The sequence below is a fragment of the Papaver somniferum genome, chromosome 5 (assembly GCF_003573695.1).
Source record: "Papaver somniferum cultivar HN1 chromosome 5, ASM357369v1, whole genome shotgun sequence".
Classification (NCBI taxonomy): Eukaryota; Viridiplantae; Streptophyta; class Magnoliopsida; order Ranunculales; family Papaveraceae; genus Papaver; species Papaver somniferum.
In genome coordinates this window covers 74,723,704-74,750,356 of record NC_039362.1, presented here as the reverse complement: position 1 = coordinate 74,750,356, position 26,653 = coordinate 74,723,704, and positions in this window count along the sequence as shown.

The following is a 26,653-nucleotide window of genomic DNA, read 5'->3' as shown; positions in this document are numbered from 1 at the left end:
ATATCCAATGGATGGACGGATTGGATGCGGATAATCCAATGGATTCTTTTTAGTTAAAATTTATAGTAAAGAAAATAAAGCTATAAAACCTACATATCTTATATATGTATGTAAATATATCTTATATATGTATGTAAATATAAAAATGCAATGTACAACACCCCAAGCAAACATCTTAAAAATTGCTAAATGATCCATAGCATTTTCTAGAACTATATAAATGTCCTTAATTTAACGGATATGGATGTCCAACGGATTTTCAAGGTTGCATCCGAGCCCGATCCGTTATCCGTTGGATTTCAAAAATTCCATCCGCATCCAACCCATTAACGAACGGTCTGGACATCCATCCGCAAATAAACGGTTGGTCCCGGTTAAATCCACGAATTACGGGTCAAATGCTCACCCTTAGTTGACCCTTTAACTGTTAGAGACTGTCACTTGACTAGATTGACCGGGCCTTGTGTTAATGGGCCAAGTTTAGTAGACTTGGGCTCAGGTCTAGTTTTCTTATTTTTATGGTTTGGGACCCTTTATGGTCCGAATTAATTTTTGGTTCCTTTTACTAAGTTGTAGATGATCATAAGACATATCTAGTGGACTATAAAATCAACCTAATTGGATTAATAAACCTTAGATGTGCTAAATATAGACAATGAAAAGGTGTAGAATCATAAATGGGCTTAGAATCATTAGATAGTTCACTTAGCCTATAATTAGAGAATTGTATGAAAATATGTTATGAGCCTTGTATGAGCCTTTTGGCTAATCTTTAGAGTGCTTATGTGATTAAAAGTTACTCTTTATTAACAACGATCGATTCAAAAGGATGAACCAATGGATTTTGGATCTCGAGGTAAGCGAGGCTTGTCATCAAAATAGGTGGGAATCGATAACGAACTCTCTTGTACTCATTACTGTTTTACAAATCTATCTTTTGTGAAATTCATGCATATCTTTATTATTATATGATATATGTATTCATGTATTATTTGTGTGTAATACAAACTAGTTTTCTTTTAGATTTTGGGATGGGCTTGGATCTTTAGAAACAACTAATATCTGTATTTTGGGAGTATTTACTTAGTTTCAATAGTGATTCTTTCCAATGACTGGAAAGTGGTTACAATCTTTATTTATTGTTAGCATGAAAGGGAGAAGGTTTCCTTTTGATTGTTGTGAGATGTGTGCCCCAAAAGTTAAATCTATATTTATGCGTTAAAGGAGTGAAAATTGTTGCCACTAATAAAGTAATAGGTGTGTACTCGTGTCACTGAATATTATTTTCCCTATTTCTGTATGGATGTTTATTGTTCTTTTAAATTACTTTCAAAAGCTATTATATTATGTTTTGGTGTTTATAGAGAATGATGTTGAGAATATTATATATGATTGTTGGATTTACGCGTGGGCGGATATGGGCTCTCCACTATGTAAGCACTTCGATCGGATATAATGTTGTTACCATTAGTTTCTTTCAATACTTGCTATGTAGAATGCGCGTAGAATAAGGTAGGTAAGGTACATATCGTTTATGACTTGAGGACATAAACCTCATGGGCGCTTTAATGATCATTGAAGAATCCGCAACAGTCATGCCTTGCTACTCCGAGGGATTACGTCGTTTAACTATTATTACTGTTGTGAATGTGTGCCGTAAGATTGGTTGGTAGATCTTTATATTTCAGTTCAACTATTATTTTCAGTATAACTTATTATTTTATTTATGCTTTATCTATTTTCCGTGTTTTATCGGTTTTCAGTAAAACCTGCATTGTCTTTAAATCATTCTAGTGATTACTTGAAAGTTAGTTATTGTTTCTACTGGGAACCCTTTAAGATGATGTGCTCACTCAATTCCCACTTCAGTTTCAGAGACAGATTCAAGATGTGCACGGGGCGATGAAAGCTTCGAGGAGTTGGTTATCTTTCGCTATGTTATTTTGTGTTTATATTCTATTTGTAAACCAACTCACTATTGAATACGTATCATTTGAGAGGATTTCTCGTATTTATTTCAGAGGGGGTTTAGATTCGGGTTAATCTTTGTTTAGAACTTCTTTCTTAGTTGATGCAGGATAAAATATGGAGAATAAGTAATTTTTTATATATTATTGGTATATGGATAATTATAGTATAAATATGGTATTTTCGTTTTTATTAGTTAGATAAATCTTAGAAATATCTAGAATATCCATTTTAGAGTTTTATTAGCTTAGGAATGTCTTAGATAACAAGTTTTAGGGTTTAGGGAGTTATCTATATAAAGATCTCCATGTGCTACGACTTAATTAGTTTTTGATTATCAATTTTAATATGACTTTAATGTCTTTTATGAGTTTCTACCATAGAACTCTGATTTATCGAAGTTCCGCTTGCATCTACCCATATTCTACCTATTCTATGATTTTTATCCCATCAAGTGGATTCAAAGCAAAAATCGATCGTACAAACTTCATTATTTGGTGTCAGATTGAAGATTTGTGGTGAATTGTAAAAGCAATTCAACGCAGAGAACTTATGGAAACCCCAATGGAGATTCCGGAAGGCAACCATGCACCTGTTGAATTGTCGGAAGGCAGTCAAGAGGATTATCTTGTTACTAATATTATGTGCTTGGAAGAAGTTTCAGTGGATAATGATCATTAATGCTACTCTTCAGATCTACCAGAAGGACATTATGAAGATGTTGCACATGAGGCGTTCAACGAAACATTGTTCCATGTATATGATCGTGAGGCAGTGTTGTTCTCAGTCAATGAGAATGACAAACATCAAATTGTCGTGGATTGGGACTTACCACCAGTCCATGATACTTATTCGGATGATGAGATTTTGCACAAGGAAGGTTGTACTAATCCATTCATGGAGGATCATACAACAACTGTAAGTTCACAGTTGATTATATCTTATAACAGTTCTTTTCGTAATAATCATAATACTCATATTTTAAGGGAAACTCAAGATGTTTATTGGAGATCAGATTTTTATGAGACCATGTTTCGACATAAAAGAACTTCTAGAGAGCATTATTACGGTAAAATTTGTGGACAAATTTTCTCAAACAACGGAAGAAGGCGACCGATATCTCATTCGCTACTCACCTAAACTTAGTGACTATTATCTTGGTGATTATGGCCGTTATTTGGATAGAAAATCTGGTTGTAGTATTTAAGTACTTGTTGGTGATTATGGTTATCATTTTCATAGTTAACGCATATGCTATTCAAAGGCGCAAGGACTCGAGACAAATATATCAACTTACTATCTTCGTCTTTGATCGTGGCAAAGCGATAACAAGATCTAAAGATGGATTGAACAATATTTCTTGTCTGTTGTGGGCGCCACATGAGTTATCATCCGCATGTGGATGCAAATTGATTGAGAAGCAGCAGGCCAAGAGTTTTGTTTTGTTTAAAGATGACCAGTTAGTAAATCTTACTACTGAAAGCATGTTTTTGGCCAACCAAGGAGAAGGTGACGTGAGAAACTTAGTGGCCAGTACTAACAGGGTTGACACCACAGATGATGTTGGTTATGTGTTTGATCGTGGAAAAGGAAAAGAGTCATCAGATGAGGCGTTGAAAGTCACTCTTTGCTTCAAGGATTCCCAAGGTTACTGCTTGGCAATGAAAATGAAAAGTTCGAGGTCGACTATCTTCTGCAAAAGATACACAAGAGAACTACAACGGAAAAATTCGTGGTCGAATTTTCTCTAACAAGGGAAGAATGATGCAGGATAAAATATGGAGAATAAGTAATTTTTTATATATTATTGGAATATGGCTAATTATACTATAAATACGGTATTTTCGTTTTTATTATTTAGATAAATCTTAGAAATATCTAGAATATCCATTTTAGAGTTTTATTAGCTTAGGAATGTCTTAGATAATAAGTTTTAAGGTTCAGGGAGTTATCTATATAAAGAGCTTCATGTGCTACGGCTTAATTAGTTTTTGATTATCAATTTTAATATGACTTTGATGTCTTTTATGAGTTTCTATCCTAGAACTCTGATTTATCGAAGTTTCGCTTGAATCTACCCGTATTCTACCTATTCTATGATTTTTATCCCATCATTAGTGGTTAATTAGATGTCTTAGATTCTTAGTGCCTCAGTTTATAGTTAATCTCTTGGATTAGTCAGCTGCTAGCTTAGGAGGCGCTACAATATCAACTCTTGCGAATTCAACCGAACAATGCTCTAACAAAATGCTCAACATAAAAAAAACTTACGGAACCATACAGTACTTTCACATAGAGTGGATCAGGGAAAGATAAATACTGCGTAAAGATTCATTCTATTTTTCATCAAAATTTGCATAATGATAACATAGACTTATCCTTTGACATATAATTCAAAAGTTCATTCTATTTTATATCAATATTTGCATAATGACACAATAGACTTATCTTTTGAGCATATATGGAATAATCACAGTTCACGGACGTAAACCACATATCCCATACAAAATTATTTTTGCAATATATAAAACCAATAAAGATTAATACTGCAAAATCATCTTCCAAATAACTCAGAATTTAAATAAATAAATCTAAAAACATTGCAAGATGAAAAAACTTTGACAATAGCTATGTGTAATCACAATAATTGCTATTCCAAACCCTAGTTATCCTTCTTAAAAGAACAAGAATAAATTCTCATAAGAATTTTCCTAGGCTTTAAGATCCTTGAAAAATTCTTTATCGTCCCCGAACTCCTTGTCGTCAACTGACATTGGTACGTAGGGTTCATGAAGAAAGGAGTCAATCCCAACATACCTTCTCGACTGATGGCGAACCAGGGTCTTCTGAATTTCAACAGTTCTTAATACAATATCCTTTATTTTCTACATCTCCATCCTTGTTTCTTTCAACTCTTCAAGAACACCAGAAAACTTCTGAAGATTTGAGGGATTAGCCATTGGTTTCTTCATATTATTCCTTTTTCTCTTTAAAGTTATAGTGGGATGAGATATACCTTTTTCCTTTATGATTGATGGCTGAACAATCAAATTGACATCATTTCCATCAGAAGACATGATGCTTGGAGTCTCTATGGAATTGAGAGAATACTTAAAATATCTCAACAAGCAGTCTTTTGAGAAAAAGAGTTTTTTGAGAAGGAAAAAGAGAATGTAGGATTACGGAACCTATATAGAGTAGGATTTACGTACGACAAAATTACAACCCTAGGAAAATTCTTCTAATAAACACACAAGGTAAGTCTTTTCAATACCATTTGTAGATATGAAAAGCTTATCAGAAAAACAAAGATAAATAAAAAATATACTCAAAAAGAAAATCCTTTTATAAAGCCCGATCAACCACACTTGTCTCTTTGAGTTCGGGCAGAGAGACAAGGTGTACCAACAACACACTTAGACTGTGCTGGGGTGAACAATAATTTGTCCACCAGGTGATTTATAAACGGAAATCTCCTTTCCATGTTGTTTCATAGATTCCTTAGACCTAGTTCTTTTCTGCAAAGGTCTAACTTTTTCTTTAAAAATTAACTTCTTTAGAGATGAGTTAAATTTACTTACCTCTGACGGATTTGTCATTGAAACAAATTTGAGCTTGTTCGCTAGACGATTTGCTCTCCGTTGAAGTTTGTTGACATATCTTACTTTATGCTTGTACTTATAACACTTAAAGAGTTCATGACCATTTAAAGTACAATAAGAATATGTCAAAGTGGAGGACGGTTCAGGTACGGTGGATGAACATGCTGCTAGACATAACGAAGTACTTGAAACCTGTGAGAAATAGTTTTTGTTGGACAAAGTAAAATACATTTCATCCTCCAAGGATAACGGATAATATTTTCCAGAAAGGACATCAAGATTAATATGAGTATTGCTACAGTCATCAAAATTGATATTTTCACAAAGGAGTGCTACACTTATTTTTTCGTCTTCATTTGAATCATAATGATCAGACATTTCATCAAGAGTTACAATAAGACCTTTGTTTCCGGTATATTTTCTACGATTTGGGAATTCATTAGCAAAATGACCAAAGCCTTTACACTTGAAGCACTGTGGTATATCTTCATCATCAGATTCGACAACATTTCTGTTTTTAGGAGAAACATCGTATTGAACTTATCTACTTAAAATCTTATTAGTAAACATATAACGATAAAAAATAATAATTGGGATGAAGTAGCTATGCAAAATTATTAGTTATTATTTACGATTAGATTTTGCCAACTAAACTAATTATAAAAAAAAACACGTTATGTTGCATCTAAACCCAGATAGTTAAAGTAAGATCATTAGAGTTAGATTTAATAATGTGATGATATTATATAACATAAAATGATTCATCTTGTTAATAGTCTTATATTAAATATCTTTAGTCATATAAAAGATCTAATGAGCCATTAGTATATAAAACAAATACATGAAGTACCTTAATTAGAATCATTAATCTATTGAAATAGAAAAATTATTAATCAAGAGTATAAAGCACAGTTTGGCTAAGTTAGCCTATGTAAGTGGTGGTTGAGATTTACTCTCCCAATACATAAATCTATGGTTGTAATTTCTCCTCTTAAACTATCATTTAATGACCCATTAAGGAAAATCTAATATAATAAATGTCTAACTAATTAGTGTTTCATATTAATTGCTAATAATAAATAATTTATTAATTTCTCATAATAATGTGTTTTCACTAATTGCTCATAATAAATAATCCTTTAATTTTTTTCATTATAAATTTTTCCTTAATTAAATTAATATATTTGTATCTCCACTAATAAATAATTTTAGATTAAGGGTCTAGAATTTAAGATTGAAGATTTTGAGTACGAAAATGTTAAGTATTTGTGGTTGAGAATGGCGTAAGTAGTGTTGTGAATTTTCGTGCATGGTTTTAATTATTGTATCTGTTGCATTTGTTTGTTTTCCGATACACTCTATTATTTTTGGAAACTTCCTACTGGGCTGTGGTTGATCACCCATTTTCCTCCCTTTCCACAAAGAACGAAGAAGGACTACCTGACAAGAAATTATTATATATCATGGAGATTTGGGTATCGTGTTTTAGATTTAATCGAAGCGTTATTTTGTTTTAATTTGATACTTTTGATTTTATAATTATTATTTGAAAGTTTTATAATTTTAAAAGTATGATTACATTTCATTTAGTAAATTTAATTGAGCTTGAATTATTAATTTTAATTATTGAAATCTTTTAAAACGAAAAATCTGGTCCTACACGAGTGGCGATTCGGAATTTTGGACTTGCTAGCTGGATTGGACCCGACCACAAGGTCGAACCTGTGTCTGCTAGAAGTCTGAAAATCCAGGTTGTCACACGCCACCATAACAAAATCACCTGATACCAATGTTGCCACCCCCCGCAGCTGGGCGTTTTTTCAATTTTTAATCACAAACGTCATGCATAAAGCTTAGAGTGAACAAACTTAAGTCTTCAATTAATTTTTTTCTATTTTTTGTTGTTGTTGTATTCTCTTTTATATTAAAATCTAATATATTTTATTTTAATACAAAAAAACATAATTTGGCTAACTTTGCATGTGTTAGTGGTGGTCCAGATTTATTCCGGGGAAAGATAAATCAATGGCCATGGTTATCCAGACCACGCCCATTTTCTGCACGTGTGCATTAGGTTTTAGGAAGATGGATGAGTCACCGTGGGTGCTCAATCGTTTTGTACAGGTACCCAAAATACTCTTTCGTAGAAATCTTGATACCAGATTATTATAGCAAAGCTTCCTTCGCTCCCTACAGCACCACCTGCAACTATATCTTCCCAGAATACCGGAATCATCAACGCTGAAAATGAGACTGTGGACGATAATGATACACCTCACAAGAAACCATGCCTTCATAAGATGCTCGAAGGTTTCTCGGCATCAACCATTGCCGAAGATTAAACATTACGAAGCTTTGCACCAAATAATACAATACCTGAGAATAGTATATCATGTTTCCTTGTATGTATGCATTTTTTTTTTGATGTGTTTCCCTTTCTGCATTTTATTCTATTGTGTTTCCCTTACTGCATTTTGTTGACGTGTAATTTCTTTTTTTTTTCTTTTTTTTGCATTTCAGTATTAGTCCCTTTGGTCATGATCTACAGTGACATTGGTGGATCTGATTTATCCCCTGCGTAACCATGTTGATATAATAATCTAATTTATGTTCCCAATCTTGATCTGAATCCATAGTGGTTTTGAAGGAAATTTTCTGACACTGGCATCACCAAGGTAACGTATTTCAACTTCCTACGCAGATGATTTCACTTTTGGAAAAAATTAAATCAATAAGATTGCACTTTTATCAAAAAAATAAAATAATAAAAGACGCCAGCAAATGTTATGGTTTCGGATAATGCACCCTTACTTATGTGTTTTACTCTACAATTGTTCGGTTTTCTTGAATAGGTTATAACGTCTCTGTGTTCTACTCTTCTTATTGATAGCAATTCTCCGGATTGATATGTGGTAAAAACTGAAAAATCAAACACTTTCATTGCGATCTGAATGTACAAAAATACTAGAGGTAATATAAATTAAAAGAAGCGAGACTGCACCAATTGGTCACCAGACTGCTCCACATTGAAAAGACAGAAGATTTTTATGCCATACACCTACCAAAGAGGTTGACGATTCTAGAGGCGACAATGGGCACCTATTGGAAGGTGTGAGAGATGACCGGATTGTACGAGCGAATTTGCAACATAAGCGACTTTGCAACATAAGATGGTCTTACGAATCATCTCAGGAACAAAAAAGATGTACTCGATCATTGAAAGATGCATGGCAATAAGGGAACTTCAATCTTTTCTACCCAATTACATATTAGTCGGTTTTGAAATTTCTTTCTCTCCAAAAAAATACATATTGCGATTAAGCCGCATACTCCTCGACCATAAAAATCCATGCGATGGTTACGCCAAACCGCTGCCAAGGAGGGTGATGATTCCGGAGGTGCTATATCCACTTATCTGCCAAAGAGACTTCGCAACATAAGAGTATATATATAGTATTACAAATCAAGAGATATATTTCCAGAAGTAAAATTTCCATAGTATATATTCCAATAAGTAAATAAAAGGTCCGAGAAAGTACAGATTATGTGCATATTTTTAAAATCAGAAATGGGGGAAGGAAATAGAAAATCACGGAGGACAACTCATTTTCTTAATTTAAGATATTAAACGCGTACAAACTACCTTTAAAAATAGTATATATTTTTCTGAATTTTATATGTCGACAATGTGTATAATTTTAGAAAACATTTCTGAGTTAATGAAGTGTGTTAACAACGTTAGTTGTTTACCCGATAGAACAGAGAAAACAAAACAGGGGATATCCCTACAATATATATGACCAAGCCAGATTTAACATACATCGGACCAGAAGGAGTTGATAATTCGGGACACATTTTATACGATATTAAAAATGAACCAACATCAAGGCCCGTGCCGTTATGGCACGGGTCAAGGACTAGTCAATAATATAAAGCATAGTTTGGACAACTTAGTCTAGATAAAGAGCGGTCCGGATGCATTCTGGGGAAAGCTAAATCCATGGTTGTGGTTTGCTCTAATTAAAATTAATTATTATGAGTGTTTAATTAATTAGTGACTCATTAATCTCTTATAATGAATAATTTATATAATTTTCATCATTAAATGTCCTCTTAATTAATCTAATAAATATGTATTTTTACATTAATAAATAATTTTAATAAAAATTATATCAATAGAAATTAGTGGTTAGTAGTGGAAGAAGTAGTGGCTGGTTGAAGCGGTGATGGTGGAGGCGATAATATCAGTGGTGGTGGAAAAGATAATGTCGATGTGTGGTTTTATGGTAGTGATGTTGGTGAATAGTCGTGGACATCATTAGTTCTGTATATTTACAACACATGCAACATTGTATCGTGAAAGATGTAGTTGGTCATCACGATTGAAAAAAAAATATATACATATTTTTAGGATGAGACCATAGCATTTAGAAAAAAAAAATGATCATAACCGCTGGATCACCTAAACGGTAACTTGCTACCTTTAGTACCCGGTTGTATAAATCATGGTTCTAACCATTAAAATAAAATTGATTGCAATACAACAGAGTATATAACAATAAAAATATAATGGAATAAATTAATTAACTACCTAAGTTTGTTCAGCCAAAACTTTATTCATCATGATTGTGATTCAAAATTAGAAATACGACAAACATCCAACGGGAGGTAGGTGGCGGTTGTGGCGAAGAAATTAATGGTATTAAATGGATTTGTAGTGGTGGCAACGGTTGGTGAGTAGCAATAGGCTATGTTAATTTTATGTCGCTACAAAATGGGTAACATTATAAATTAAAAGTTGTGATTGATCGTCTTATAGTAACATAAACTTAGTTTGGAGAACTTAGCCTAGATAAAGAGCGGTCGGGATGCATTCTGGGGAAAGCTAAATACATGGTTGTGGTTTATTCAAATTAAAATTAATCATTATGAGTGTTTTAGTAATTAGTGTCTCATTAATCTCTCATGGTGAATAATTTATTAAATTTTCATCATTAAATGTCCTCTTAATTAATCTAATAAATATGTATTTTTACATTAATAAATAATTTTAATAAAAATTATATCAGTAGAAATTAGTGGTTAGTAGTGGAAGAAGTAGTGGCTAGTAGAAGCGGTGGTGGTGGAGGCGATAATATCAATGGTGGTGAAAAAATAATGTCGGTGTGTGGTTTTATGGTGGTGATGTTGGTGAATGGTCGTAGATATTATTAGTTATGTATATTTAAAACACAGACAACATTGTATCGTGAAAGATGTAGTTGGTCATCACGATTAAAAAAAGCATATATTATATTTTGAGGATGAGACCATACCATTTTGAAAAACAAATGATCATGACTGTCGGATCACCTAAACGGTACCCTGCTACCTTTAGTACCCGGTTGTATAAATCATGGTTCTAACCGTTAAAATAAAATTGATTGAAATACAACAGAGTATATAACAATAAAAAATATAATTGAATAATTTAATTAACCACATAAGTTTTTTCAGCCAAAACTTTAATCATGATGTTTGGGATTCAAAATTAGAAGTACGACAAACGGCAAATGGGAGATAGATGGCGGTTGTGGTGGAGAAATAAATGATATTAGTTGGCTTTGTAGTGGTGGCAACGGTTGCTGAGTAGCAATTGGCTATGTTAATTTTGTATTGCTACAAAATGGGTTGCATTATAAATTAAAAGTTGTGGTTGATGGTCTTATTAGTAACATAAACTCCGTAAAATACATGAAAGATCAAAAAAAATAAAATAAACCACAAAATGTCACGTTATATAATTACTACAAACAATACGGCACAAGTCAAAATCAATAATTACTTATTATCGAGATGTGTCGCTATGGTAAGGGTTGTACCCTACCTATTTATACTTTGTACTGTACCAGGGTATGACCCGTGCCGTAACGGCCCGGGATTTGGTTATGTGTTTTTCTTTTCTTTTTTCTTTGATAATTAAACGACTCATATGAACAAATGTCACCCACATCAGACGTTATTTTCTTAAATTATACCAACATAACCGAAAATCTCATTATTAAGACAGTTCACTCAGTTTGGACTCCTAACATACACCACCAAATGAGCCAATTAAACCCTTCAAATAACGAAAATGATTAATTATCATACCGTGATATTATTCTGGGAGTAATAATTTAGTGTAAGAGGGATGGTGAGACCCTTTCCACCATTCCCAATCCCTATGGTAGAGTCACTTTTATTCTTTCCACCATTGGATCTCTATTACGGATAACTCAGGGGATAAGATCTGGTGAATATAGAATTACTCTTAAAATAAAAGAAAAATTGAGCCAATTAAAAGACGGCTTGTAGCTAGAGTCCCAACTATTGTTATGTAAAAAAACAATTTTTTTGTATGAATTAGTGATTTTTTTTCTCGACCGCTGTATATATTTATCTATGCATTTGTATTTGCAAATGAGCATTGTTACATTAAAATTAATCTTAAATTTCTTTCTCTTAATCATACTTTCATTAACATTGAAACTCAAGAGATACAAAAATAGCCAAGACATCCCAAGGGTACATTCCAATGTAAACAACACAACAAAAGAAAAAGCAAAAACAGCAAAAAGCTAATTAGGCCCTATCTAGTACGTCTTTAGTTCCAATAGACAAATTGTATGTCTGTTCTTAAGACTATACAGTTCCGGTATTATTCACACACATAAACAGAAAAGGTAATGCAAATATGCAATAGCCGATGAGCTAGCCAAATGGGGAGCAAACAGTAACACTTCACAATGGTGGGATTATCCTTTGGATTTTATGAGGGTGTCAGTAGAATCATTTCTTTGAACAATAAGATGCCAAGTCGAGGAACTAATCAAAATATTGACCATTTGATCATTTAAAGTTAGTTTAGAAAACATACAAATCTTATGCACTTTTTTTTTTTTTTTTTGCGGGCAAACTTAGTAAAAAGAAACTTACATTTGCTAGCAACATTTATTGCCGATAGGGATGGCCATGGGGTGGGTATGTCAATCCCTGTCACTGCCCCGTTCGTAAAAAAAATATCCATACCCATCCCGTTATCCACATGAATTGGGGCGGGGCGGATGTGGAGAATATCCGTACAGAGCGGGTTTCTCATGGGTTACCCGTAACACGGTGTTAATACATAAATTTATTTATAATCAAAACTTAAATATAAATCAAACAAAAATAATAACATAAAAATAATGCATTCTAGAATTTTAGATACCGAAATTCATCTTAAAATGAACAAAAGAAGATTTTGATGACTTATTAGCTTTCTATTTTTTCCTTTCACATTTTATCTTCGTCCATGTTAGCCATTTCATTACCTTTCATTATATGTATCATTTTCACTATTTTAACTTTTAGAGAATGTAACTGATCATAACAAAGAAGCGAAATTGATGAATATAAAGAACGATCAAGAATATAATAAATGAAAGAAAGCCCACTAAGTGGTGGAAGTATAAAAATTCGATATAAATTCTTGCATAAAAATCTAAACCCTTGTAATATGAAAGCTACGGGGCGGGTATGGGGCGGGGACCTAGAATCCCGTCCCCACCCCCATTCCCATAGCTTAGGTTTCACGTATTAACCATACCCGACCTATCCCCATTTGTGCGGGTAAAATCCTACCCAAACGGAACGGGTACCCACAGGGATGGTTTGGGTGGGGCAAATGGTCATCCCTTGGCGTGGGTTTAGAATCGATTGTGAGCTTGAATATAACATAACTTAGGTATCAACTCCTTGTCTTCAAACTGGCAAGATAGATGTTGCATTTTACTCCAAGTCTTTCAAACTCGGTGAAGCAGAATTTGTAAGGGAATGGACGTAGCGTACGTAGGCGTCCGTGAAAATTAGGTTAGTGAAGGCTCAAATGCACTGTCTAGAAAATACAAACTCTATTCTCCGACTTGCTTATTACTAAACTTCCAAATGGGATATTTTTGGGGAAACCGTTTTGCAATTTATCTCTTGAATAAGTGACTGTCAGTATATGAATAATTCACATAGGGAAAAAAAGGGAAATGGTGAAAGAAAACCCACACTGCCTCCGACATTTAGTAATGCCCATAACCTGTTGCAGGTGTTAAAATTCCCAACTCTTATCATTTTTCCTCCAGCTCTACCACCACTTCCTGCATATTGCAATATTTGGATTTTAAAATTTATCTCATAGAATTCAAATTCCATGAAATGTCAAATTATAAACATCGAACAAGGGTTTTACATAGACTACACAGTACACAACAAAAAGAAATTAAGCCAATAAATAGTTAGTTGGAACACGTTTGCAACAAATTAGAAATACAACATAAAAATTGTCAAACAATGCATTCTATAATTAAAAATACATCAAAAATAAGCATATAACTAATGAAGTCTCTAATCGGATTAAGTGTGATCATAGGTTTAGCACCACCTCCTGATTGTTTGAATTATTTCCAACTAATAGAAAATTAAAGTTTAACTTGGGGTGATTGGAGTATCAGGACCTGTTCTTCTTACTTCTACATAGGCCAGCTTCCAAGCTACACTAACCATTACACAAACAAACAACCTCTCTTTAAGTGTGTCGGGAATTATTTTCATGTGTGGAAATAGCTACCCGTCTTCCATGACCCCCTTTCATTTGTGGCTATAGCTAATTAATTAGCTCATCTCCTCTAAATTGGTTACCAAAAAAGCTACAGGGACCAAAATTAAAAAACCGTCATGTCAAGAGTAGGCAAAGAGATCCACTTTAATGCATACATAAGCCAAAGCAACTTATGCCACTATTGCAAAATTCCTAAAGAATGTACTCCTATGTAACCAAAGTCTTATTAGAAGAAAATAATCAAAACATAATCAAAATAAACTCACCAAAGAAGGAGAATTTCCTTCTTTTATTAAAACCTAGACCGACTGATAGTTGAAAATACCTCTGTAACTTACCTGCAAAAGAATTTAACAAATTAGAAAACATTCATTCAAGTTGTCCAGCATTAAATACTCCATTATATAATTAAGAAGAACAAAATCAAGGTCAACCGTTCAAATTTTCTCTTTCATAAGCTTAATGGACATTATACTTACCAGCATGATTTTTTTTTTTTGATCGGCATACTTACCAGCATGATGGGTGCAGCTTGGATAGTGCACAAATAAACTTCCTTTGTATGTTATAAGTCATGAATCCAATAAGTTAAAATTGAATTCTAAAAACTATATGAAAAGACCTGTATAATGAGTTAATAATAAATTTGAACATACCATAATTAAAAAGGAAAGCTTGGTGAAGATACATATATACCTCGCTAACCTATTAACTGTAATGGCTGCATTTCTTGATGATCTCGGCATGCACAAATGAAGATGTTAAAAACCACATGATCACTATGAAACTGATCACTTTAGAATATATGTCTTCGGTGTCCAACTTAGAACAATGGATTATCATCCTAAACATTTGCCTTGAAGTGATTGTTTCCTTTGTGGAAACAGTAATGTGCCTTGGTTTATCATGAACCCTTGTCCATTGTACTGGGAAAAAAAATAGATGTATTATGAACCGTTGCCAATTTTACTGTAGGAAGAAGTAGATGGGTAAGAAAAGGAAGATGTAAGCATAAACAACCAAGAAAAACGTAAGACTCACAATCGCAACTTTTTAGTACGAAAATCAGAGTAATGCAGGTAGAAGCCATAAACAACAAAAATATGGATTCTGGACATTCATTTTCACAATGTATTACTATACCTTATTAGATTTTGATACCAATAACAGGAAGGAAAACCTCATAAAAATTCTAAAGGCTTAAAACGAATAAAACCCTTATGAAAAGAGATCGTGAAGATCAGATCAAGATCAATTATTTATCATGGGGTTGAAAATACTGATCAAAAATTGATCCTGAACAACGCTGATTGTTTGAACATTTGTGACTCGTATGTTTGTTTGAATAAATTAGATAGCAACCTATTATTGTGTACCACGAGTTACCCAAGAAAGTATGTTTTTTGGGTTGGTTAAATTTGCACGTGTACTTCTGCTTATTTAAAATGTTTTTGCTTGAGCATTAGTCAGGTTAAGAACTTTTGCAGATCTATGTTACAACTTACATAGGTATCAGAATCTAATAGGGTTATTTGTTGATCAACAAATATTTGAAGGGTGAGTGCTACTTACATTGTCATCCATCGTGAAGACATCATCCGCATCCATGAAATCTAACTCGTTTTTTGGAACTCATTTAAATTACCTACATGTGTGTCAGCGAGAATTGTCATCAATTGACAATCACAACATTCAAAGTATAACAACATATAACAATAGTTGCCACATTGGCATTATAACAAACATTTGACATGAATGATAAGCACTTCAAATCATGGAATTCAACTGATATTTACCTGAGACCGATGTTGGTTTTTCTACAAATCTATTGTTCACAACAACAACAAAATCAATCAGAGAAAGAAACTTCTGCAAAAGTAACAAATATAAACAAAATAAAGCCAAAAAAAAATATAATGAAATATACAGTATCAAATTACGGAAACTTACATGAACTAATGAACGTTGATAGAGAAAAAGGAGACTGGTAACCACTGAGAACCTGTACAAAGTAAAAATTTTGAGGGTTTATGTAGCCCAACATTTCAAGGGTTGGTAAGAAGAAATAATGGTGTTATTAATGAGTATCTTTTATTCTGGTAACGTACGAACAATTGATTTGATTTTTCAGGTTTGGATCAAGAGGAAAAATGGTGGTTCTAATTGATTTCCTTCATTTACGGATTTAAAAGCTGGAGTTGAATAAAATCGTAGTAACAGGCGTAACGGAAGAAAATTACAGGAGAGAAGCAATTTGGGACGTTGGATGAAGGCGTATGATGGGGGTGTGTTATGAGCCACGATTTATCTCCTTCACTTTCTTGCATTTTCGAACAAATATGAGCCGTCCATCGTTAGAAAAGACCCATATATGACCGTCGGATCAAACAAAAACCATTTGTTTTTGTAAGATAGATTATAAAATGAAGCTTTTCTAAGTTAGCAAAGATAAAGACTAGTCCTGATTTTTCCTCTCAATTGGTAAATTCACGGTTTTGGTCGATCCCATGAATACACGCTTTAATTGAGAAAAAATCATTACATATTCTCTTATTCCCATCTCAAAAGTCTAAATCAAAATGGAAAAATTTGATCAACTGTACAAACCTACCTTCCCATAAAACTGAACAACTGATTCTCTCGCTCACATTCAGTAGGATGAGTGTGTTTGAAAATTCTAATTCCTTACTTTACAGCAAACGAAAATCATAAAGTTGGGAAGGGAGATAGATTGCGGAGAGGAAAAAACTCAAATCCAAGAGTATAGTTCCGCTCAATTTTCTCTCAATCTTCGGCCACCAAAACGTACATTTGTGACCAGTTAAACTACTCTGAGCTAACAATATTTGGCAAAATTCTTTCCTTTTTACATTGTTTCATATTTTTGGGGTTTCTATCATTTTCTTAAATATCATTTGTTGTATATTTAGCTGAAGTATACATTTTCAAAGATAACCTTATTGATTACAATAACCTCATGGTTTGAATTTATGGGTGCCTGTATTTTGTGATTAGCTAGATTACGAAAATTTGGCTATCACAGATCGCCGGGGTTTCAATATATTCACAACCTTTTGGTCTAGAAAGGTGAGATTTTCTCAAGAACTCATTTTTCGTTTCTTTTTTTTAGACTTAGTGGAAATAATATTTTGATTTTATCTTAATAGATAAACTTAGAGAGAAACTTATAACATTATTCAGATTACACGTTATAATTTGACAATGGATTGGTATTTACAAAATGATCTTACATGTATACAAAAGCCTCTGTTCTCCGGGCTTCTATTTCAAAGTCCAGAATAATTTGACTAGAAGTTATTTTCAATAAATAGTCTAGCATGATTATAGATAATTTGTATAGCACCCGTGCCATTATGGCATGGGTTAAACCATAGTACTTATATACGATTGAGTTTTGTAAATTAAATTAATAATTACAGATTAGAAATTTATGTTTAGCGAATAGACCAGATAGATATTATACGACTTATTAGGTTAAACCTAAGAATGTGTGAATATATTGCATAAAATAAAAGACTAAATTTCTCAGTAATCTTATACTTAAATTATCTTTAGTTCAATAACTGATTTAGTAGATCATTAAAGTTAAACGAATATACATGAAGAAATTATAATAGTTTTTGGATGCTTAGTACATAAATAGACATGAAAGAAAATAAATTCGTATAATAGTAGGATACTCTACGTTAACAGAAAAATCAAAAGATTATTATAACACATTACAATTTTATGTAGACTTAAAATTAAATAATATTAAGATACCAACACCAATATTTAACAAGATATATATCGTATACAGACTCGATATGAATAAATAAAATCAGTAATATCAATTTGTACGTGAATGTAAGTCATATTTAGAGACATAAGACTCAGTGTACCAGCTGGACTATCAACAAACCAATAAGATGGTGAGAATAGTAACACAATCAATAATTGTATTTCAATAATTATGTTAATAGCATATTTAAAGTAGATAATATTTGGAAAATTGTATAACAATAAAATTTAAATAGTAAATATTATAGATTCACATGAAATCAAATTTGCATTAGTTATTTGGATAAAACGAGTTCTTAATAATATGATGAAATATGATATTGACATTTTAATAAATAAATTATCTTTTGAACCTAGAGCTACAAATTATAGATTTTAGTTGTAGAAAACCGTATAGGTTTGTGTTTCTTTTCTTGCTGTTTTGAACTCATTTAAAATGAGTTGGATTTTCATGCTTTTGTAAGTATGAGCAGTACTTACATTTAGTCGAGACATAGTATTTCTATATAAGGTGGGGAGTTTTAAAGACTAGAAGGACGGTTCGATTTTCTAGGGCGAAAATGAATAAGGTGGGGAGAATTTAAGGACCCTCAAGCTCGTCAACGTTATTTGACCGGTATAGCAATGATCAAGTGAATATTTAGCCGCTAATGACTCGATCAATTAGAGACGAACATTAATTAGCATAAATTAATCTAACAACGATTTAGATTCGAAACTAGTAGCGATGGATAGATCTCAAAAATTTACGCGGAATGGACTATTCGAACGTGTCCTTCGGATATTGGAAAAAGAAGAAATTTTCATATTAGCATGAAGGGCAATATAGTCTTTTTGAAGTTTAACCGACCTGGCTGCCCGTATCAATTTTCTGGGTGCCTTTGTATGTTTTGGTCGGCCTTATCCCTTGCTGATTCGATCGAGAAATCAGTTTCTCTTTTCTTCTTTCTTCTTCCTTCTTCTCTTATGTTCTTTCTCTTCTTCTATGTTCTTCACCTGTTGGTGATTTTAGGAAACTGAAATTGAGTTTTTGAGTATTTTTTTAAGAGAGAGAGAGAGAGAATCGATGAGATAGAGTAGATAAACTAAGAGGTGTTGCTGATGTTAATGAAGAGATGAGAGGGGTGTTGATTCATGGTTAAACAGAACTCAGGGACTCATCTGATTTTGAGGTTGTTTGGAGTCGGATAAGTATATTGGGTCGATGATTTATGGGAATTAAGAGGGGTTGTTTTTGAATTATCTATTGGAGGTTATTCTGATGAAGAATCACAAATCAGGTAAATTAGGGTTCCTCAATTTGAATTTGTTTCTTGTAAATTGGATTATAATTGATGAAATCTTAGATGGGTATTGCTTGAATTGAGGTTGTGTTAATTATGAGGAGTTTAATTTTAATTTCATAGAGAATTAGGGAGTTCCCATGTTCTTCCCCAATTTGAAATTAGGGTTCCTGAGTCAGAAAATTTAGATCTTTTGTAAGATGCAGATGGTGTTGGTAGAGATGAAGGTTGAATCACTGGTAGAGTTGATGTTGCAGGGAATATATGTATGAACTGAGAAATGGTGTGTGGTTGATATTGAAGTTTAAGTGTTGCCTGAGTTGAAGTATGCAGTGAATGGTGTTGATACCAAATTGGGTGTTGGTGCAGGACAAGGCAGAGAAGTTGAGTTGAGTATAGTATGGAGTTGTAGTTGTTTGTTAGGATAGTGTTAGATCACATGGAGGAAGGAAAGATGGTGTTATTACTGAATTTGTAATGAAGTGGTTTAGATGGGTTATAGATGATCTGGGATGCAATCTGAGGTGATGTTGAGTCATGAGATAGACATGTTGGTGGATGTAATTGAGTAGGGTGATGTTGTACAATACAAGGAGAATAACTGAGCTAAAGTTTAGATGATTGCATAGCAAGTTCATCCAGTTGAACTTAATTGAACTGGTGGTGACGTCAGTTAGGTGAATATGTAGTTGGAGTTATGAAGATGCAGGGATATAGAAGATTTTGAGACATAGAATGGTTATGAAGATGATAGTGAAGTTAACTAGTGTACCAGGATTGAAATAAAATTGGAGTTGCAACTATATCTGTTAACTGAGGAAGCTGAAGTAATATGTTGAAGTTGTTGTTATGTTAATTGTTAGAGAATTTCTTGGTTGAACCCACTAGAGTTGGTATGTCAAGCTAGTTGTCAAATTTAGTTTCCAAAACGCATTCTTGATTTAGTATACTAAAGATAGTTTTGGACTAGATTAGGTCTAAGAAGAGCTATTCTTGAAGGATGAAGACTGAAGATTACAAGAAGACATCAACAAGGAGTTCATAAAAAAAGGTATGTGATGATTGATTTCATTTGGATTCTTGTTAAGTTCTACCTTTCTAATCTATCGAAACAAATGCTCACTCTATGGAACAATTCCTATGACGGTTAATATACATTTATGTATATATACTTGAGGTTATTTTAGCCACGACTTTTGTGACAATAACCTTTATCCTTGGAAAGGTTCTCATATTATAGTGAATGATATTACGAATTCAACGAGCCAAGAATCACTCAATTCCGAGTTATAACGATGAAGTTATGAGTGATTTATTAAAGTAACAGTTATAAGTGTTGTTGTAACTGTTACAGTTCGTTATCAGGAAACAATCCATGGACTGTTTGTAACGGTTCTCGGACTTGGGCCCAATTACGTGACTAAAAGGCATTTTTGGTCAAGTTGGTGATGTTTCCTTATCTAAGCAAGTTAGTTATTACTCCAAACATCTTTGATTACCATATTAAAGTGTTTGTGATTTCTTCCTAATTTAATTTGTGATTTATTCACATAAATACAATTTTGCTAAATTAATTAATTATTTAATTATTTTGGCAAGAGTTGTAACTTAGGAAAGACTCCCAAAATTAGGAGAGTCTTGAAAAAGGAAAATAGCTTTGCTTAGTTTTCAAGCTATGTTTCACTATAAATATAGAGTTCGTGAATGCTACACGTTTTCATCCCCTTTGGAAAATTGGTGTAAGCTTCATAGTCTTCTGTTCTTCGTGAACAAGAGTGAGATAAAAGTCTTTGTATTGGGGATCACAAATCCGAGTTGGATTAATCTTCGTGATTGATTATACAACTTGTAATCTAGGGTTTTCACCTCTTGTCTATTCTAAGGTTTTCTCTTCTGATATAAAACCATTCAAGAGTTATTGATCATAAACCCTAGGTTTCGATAGATTTCAGTTTCTGATCGTATACCAACATTGTTAGTCGAAATCGGAAGCTAGAAAGAAAACTTCGATTAAGGCATCTCGTAAAAATCCTTAAGAAGTTTTAAACAAGATATCTCTAGATTTATTCTAGTTGTTCTTGTGGTAGAATAATTAAGTTTCTCTTCCATTATTGAAGTGTATAATAATCCCTAATCTACAAGTTTGTTTTGATATTACTTTTACCTTGTAATTGTTTTTATCAAAATAAACACAAGATTTCCAAAACCTTGATTCACATCTAAAGGGAAATCAAACCGGTGTTTTGTGCAAACAAAATATCGAATCGTATCAATCGTGTTGTTGTATCTTATAAAGAGAGCCTTGGGTTCTGCTAGAAGATTTACGAGAAGAATTTCTAAAGACAATCAGTGTTGTGCTAGGAGTTTTATTTGTGCTGAAGAAGGTATTACATCTAGTCCGAATAGGTAGTAGTAATTTGGTGTAACAACTTATAATTAGTGTGTGTTTATTATGGACTAGGTCCCGGGGTTTTTCTGCATTTGCGGTTTCATCGTTAACAAAATTTCTTGTGTCTGTGTTATTTCTTTTCCACATTATATTGTTTATCTTTATAATTGAAATATCACAGGTTGTGCGTAAGTTCAATCAATTGGGAATCCAACCCTTGGTTGTTGATTAAATTGATTGACACTTGGATATTGGTTTTTGATACCGTCCAAGTTATTTCTTATATTCAGTCGGGCTCGCAAATTCTTATTTGTTTGATTGCGGATTGAATTGAGAAATTGAGATATAACTCTTTGATGTACTTTTCTTAAGATTGAGTTTGACTGTCTAGTTGATTCTCTTGAAAGTATATTGGAGTTAGTCCATACAGATTTCCAAACGAATTATTGGGTGTGGTTGTTAGACCCCCGCTTTTTCATTAATGATGTTGTTCTTAAGAGTAGAGATAATGGTTGAGATGAGATGCAGCTACAACTGAATTACAGATTTAGAGTTGTTGGTGCTTTGTGGATTGTTGGATTATAGTTGGAGTTGAAATTACAGTGATAAAGAAAGAATGGTTGGATTTTTGATTTAAGCATGGGAATTAGGTTAATAGAGATTTTGTGTTTGCATTTGTGTTTTGATGCATTAAAATTGTGTTTGTGGTTATGCTCCTGTTAGCTGAGTCAGTTTGTCTGACTCAGATCTTGTTTTGTCTGACTCAGTTTGTCTGACTGAGTCGACTCACCTGAATTAGTCTATATGACTGAGTTGAACCGTTTGACCCGATTCATACTTGATCATTTGACTTTGACTTTGACTGTTGACCTGACCCTGGACGTTGATTGTTAGTTTGACCGTTAATCGACTCTTTTGGACAAGGCCTTAGTTTAACGGGTCGGTTTGTTGGGCTTGGACTTAGAGCCAGTTTCCTTTGAACATGAATTGGACCCTTATGGTCTGAATTAGCCTTTGATTTCTTCTGCAAAGTTGTAGATATTCTTAAGACTTATCTAATGGACTATAGAACCAATCCAATTGAATTAGTAAACCTTTAGATGTGTTAAAGATAGATAATGAAAATGTGTAGAACCATAATTGGGCTTAGAACCATTAATTAGATAACTTAGCCTATAACTAGAGAATTATATGAGATTATGTTATGAGCCTTGTGAGCCTTTTGGCTAATCTCTTAGAGTGCTTGTATGATTAACAATTACTCCGTTATTAACAACGATCGATTCAAATGACGAAAAAGTGGATTGTAGATCTCGAGGTAGGCGAGGCTTGTCATCAAAAGAGGTGGGAATCGATAACGAACTCTCTTATATTCATTATTGTTTTAAAAATCTATCTTATGAAATGCATGCATATCTTTATTAGTATATGATACGTGTATGCATGTATATATGTGTATAATACAAACTAGTTTTCTTATACATTTTGGGATAGGCTTGGATCTTTAGAAACAACTAATATCTAAGTATTTACTTACTTTCAAAAAGCGATTCTTTCCATTGACTGGAAAGTGGTTACAAACTTTACTTATTGGTAGCATGAAAGGGAGAAGGTTTCCTTTTGATTGGTGTGAGATGTGTGCCCCAAAAGTTATATCTATATTTATGCACTAAAGGAGTGAAAATTGCTGCCACTAATAAACTATTAGGTGTGTACTCGTGTCAATGAATATTATTTTCCCTATTTATGTACGGGAAACGCATGTCTCATACATGGATGTTTACTGTTTCTTTTAAATTACTTTCAAAAGCTATTATATTATGTTTTGGTATTTGGAGTGAATGATGTTGAGAATCTTATATATGATTGTTGGACTTGTCTTGCGAGAGGTATAAGTTTCTCCATATGATTAAGTTCTTCTGTCGGATATAATATTGTCACCATTAGATCTCTTTAGATACTTGATATGTAGAGTGCGCGTAGAATGTGATATTGGTAAGGTACATATCGTTTATGACTTCGAGGCCGGAAACCTCAGGGGGGCTTTAATGATCACTGAAGATTCCGCTACAGTCATGCCTTGCTACTCCGAAGGAAGACGTCGCTCAACTATTATTTATGTTGTGAATGTTTGCCGAATGATTGGTTGGTAGAACTTTATATTTCAGTACAATTATTATTTTAATATGCTTTATCTTTATTTCTGTGTTTTATCGGTTTTTAGAAAAACCTGCATTGTCTCCATATCATTTTAGTGATTACTTGAAAGTTAGTTGTTATTTCTGCTGGGAACCCCTTTTACGGATGATGTGCTCACTCATTCCCACTTTCAGTTTCAGAGACAGATTCAAATGTGCACGTGGGGATGAAAGCTTCGAGGAGTTGATTTCGATATTTGGTTAGCTTCCACTATGTTTATTTTGTGTTTATATTCTATTTGCAAACCAAATCATTATTATATATGTAACATCTGATAGAAGTTCTTGTATTTATTTTAGAGAGGGTTTAGATTTGAGTTAATCTTTGTTTATAACTTCTTTCTTAGTGTTTTATTAGATGTTTTAGATTCTTAGTGCCTCTGTTTATAGTTAATTTGACATCCTAGAGTACAGGTATTGCATATCTTTCTACCTTTACTCTAAGATATTAAACATATATTACGTATATATTTTCCTGCGTACAAGATATGTATGATTCATGTTTCCTTTTCTAAGTCATTGTAACATGTATAAACATGAGCTTTCTCCATTGTAATCTTTACACCAATAATATAATCAATCTCGATTCCATGACATCTCTTGTCACATCGCAGATGCGGAAACACAAGGAGCACCTCGAAAGCATCATCTCACGAACACTAATCCGGTGTTTCATTATATGATTTCATTCCTATGCCTCCCAGCTGCTTCTTGATCAATCACTAGCTAGACAAGTTAGTAATAATAAGAATTCGCTACTCCTATATTTCAGTAGTTGGTAAATTACGATCGCATGTTTAATAGCTCCGATTATAAATCTAATTTCTAATAACCATAACATATATTAAGTTCCCTATTAATTTGTTACTTCATTCTACCTCATGATGCACTATTGTTTTGGGGTAAAAACTGTTTCTGTTTTTTTTGGTAAATTTGGGTGTGTGGATGAGAAACGAATCTAAACCTAAAACAAATGCACTGCACGGAGTACATTAGATTTGAGAGATCAATCTGTACAATTCTGGACTAAACCAAGGAATGGTCGTTCCAGTCTTGCTTCGGTCACAAAGTGAAGGACAAGGGTTGGTCTTAAGGAGGGAAGCGAAGAAGGTGTTAAGATCAAAATGGTTAATTCTGAAGGTGTGGCTATTTTATGACTTGTATCAGAATTTGGGAACTGGCTTGCGGAATGTAAGCTATCAGTTCTTTGGTGTTTTCTGGATATTGTATTGTTGTTAACCAATTTGTTGTCGTTTTGGTCGAAATAGGTAAAACTATTTATACAAGTCATATTGAGTGCACTCTGATCTCGTAGAAAGTGGGAATGATTGAGTGATGGAGAAGTGGGGTAATGTGTAAATGCCAGAAACCACGTTCCCACTATGAAGGAAACGGGTTAGTTTACACCCACTACTTCTTGCCGCCACTAACTGCCCTGCTTTCTGACACTTTCTTATAATGGACGTGTTGCACGCCGCACGCTGTAAACCGCCAAACCAATACCCTGATGAACATCCCCCAGTTTGTGACATGTTTGATGTCTCGAGTGTTTTCGTGGAAAACGTGTAGCATAGTGTTATGTGTGGCAAGTCAAAGTAAGGAGACTTGCCGCAGGAGAATAGCATGTGACGCTATTAGGCTTGTCTTGGCTGGTCGCCTAAGACTTGCCACAGGACTGTCAATTCTGTGGCGAATTTGGACGTCTGAGATTGTGACTCATGAGAGAGGGTGGCCATTGATTATGGCCACATTCTGTTGGCGCCTGATAATAGCACAGTGGCGCCATTGGCATGTGGCATATTTAGCGCATGCCAGTGGCACAATGGCATGGTTGGCATAGTTAACGCATGCCAGCGACACGGTGGTGCAAGTAGCATCTGGCGTAGCCATGGCCGCTAGATTTTGGTACATTGGTGTTAGACCCAAATATGGATTGACAACGTTAATTCCAGTTGCCACATCAATCCCAATACTCTGGGTAGCATTACTTAGCTTGGTTGGCGCAACAACTTTACCTAAATTAGGGTTTCGGATGCCGAAACCCTAATTAGTGCGTGTGGCATGTGCCCGCGACACGGTTTTTGTGCAAACGGTGTCATAGCCACGCCAAAGGAACTATAAAAAGGCCATAGTGCGAGAACGACCATAAGATAAAGGGTTGCTACGAGTGGCCATGGTATGGTGTCATTCCTAGGGTTTCCTAGGTCCCGCATGGCTCGTGGCATGTCGTGGGGCCCGAAGTGGCATAATTTAGGCCACGACTGGAAATTAGGGTTTCGACTAACGCCACTAAAGAAAGGTCGTGTTTCTGATTAGGATACCCTAATTGAAAGTCCATTGGCCACGAACAGAAGGTGGGTTAGCATGTGGGCGCTCTATTTATGGCACGTTGGCACGTTCGGCATGCTGCTGCGGCAAAGTGGCACGTTTGGCATGTTTGGCATGCTCGTTTAGTACATTGACGCGGCATGGCACGTTTGGCATTCCATTAGCATGCAGAGCGGGATGGAAAGTTTGGCATGCCATTGGCATGTTGGCGCGGTTTTGGAAAGCCAATTTGGCGTTGTGACCATCTGGCGCAATTTTTCCTCTTTTAATATTGTGGAAGGTTTAGAGCGACCTGATTGGTCGATAAAAAGAGGGCCGGACAAGCATGGGCATGGCCACACTTCCAGTGCGCGTAGCGTATTTAAAGCGACCAGATTGGTCGATGGGAAATAGGGACGACAAGTATGGTCCAAACCACAAATCATGTGCGTGTGGCGGGTTTAAAGCGACCTGATTGTTCGACGGGAAACAGG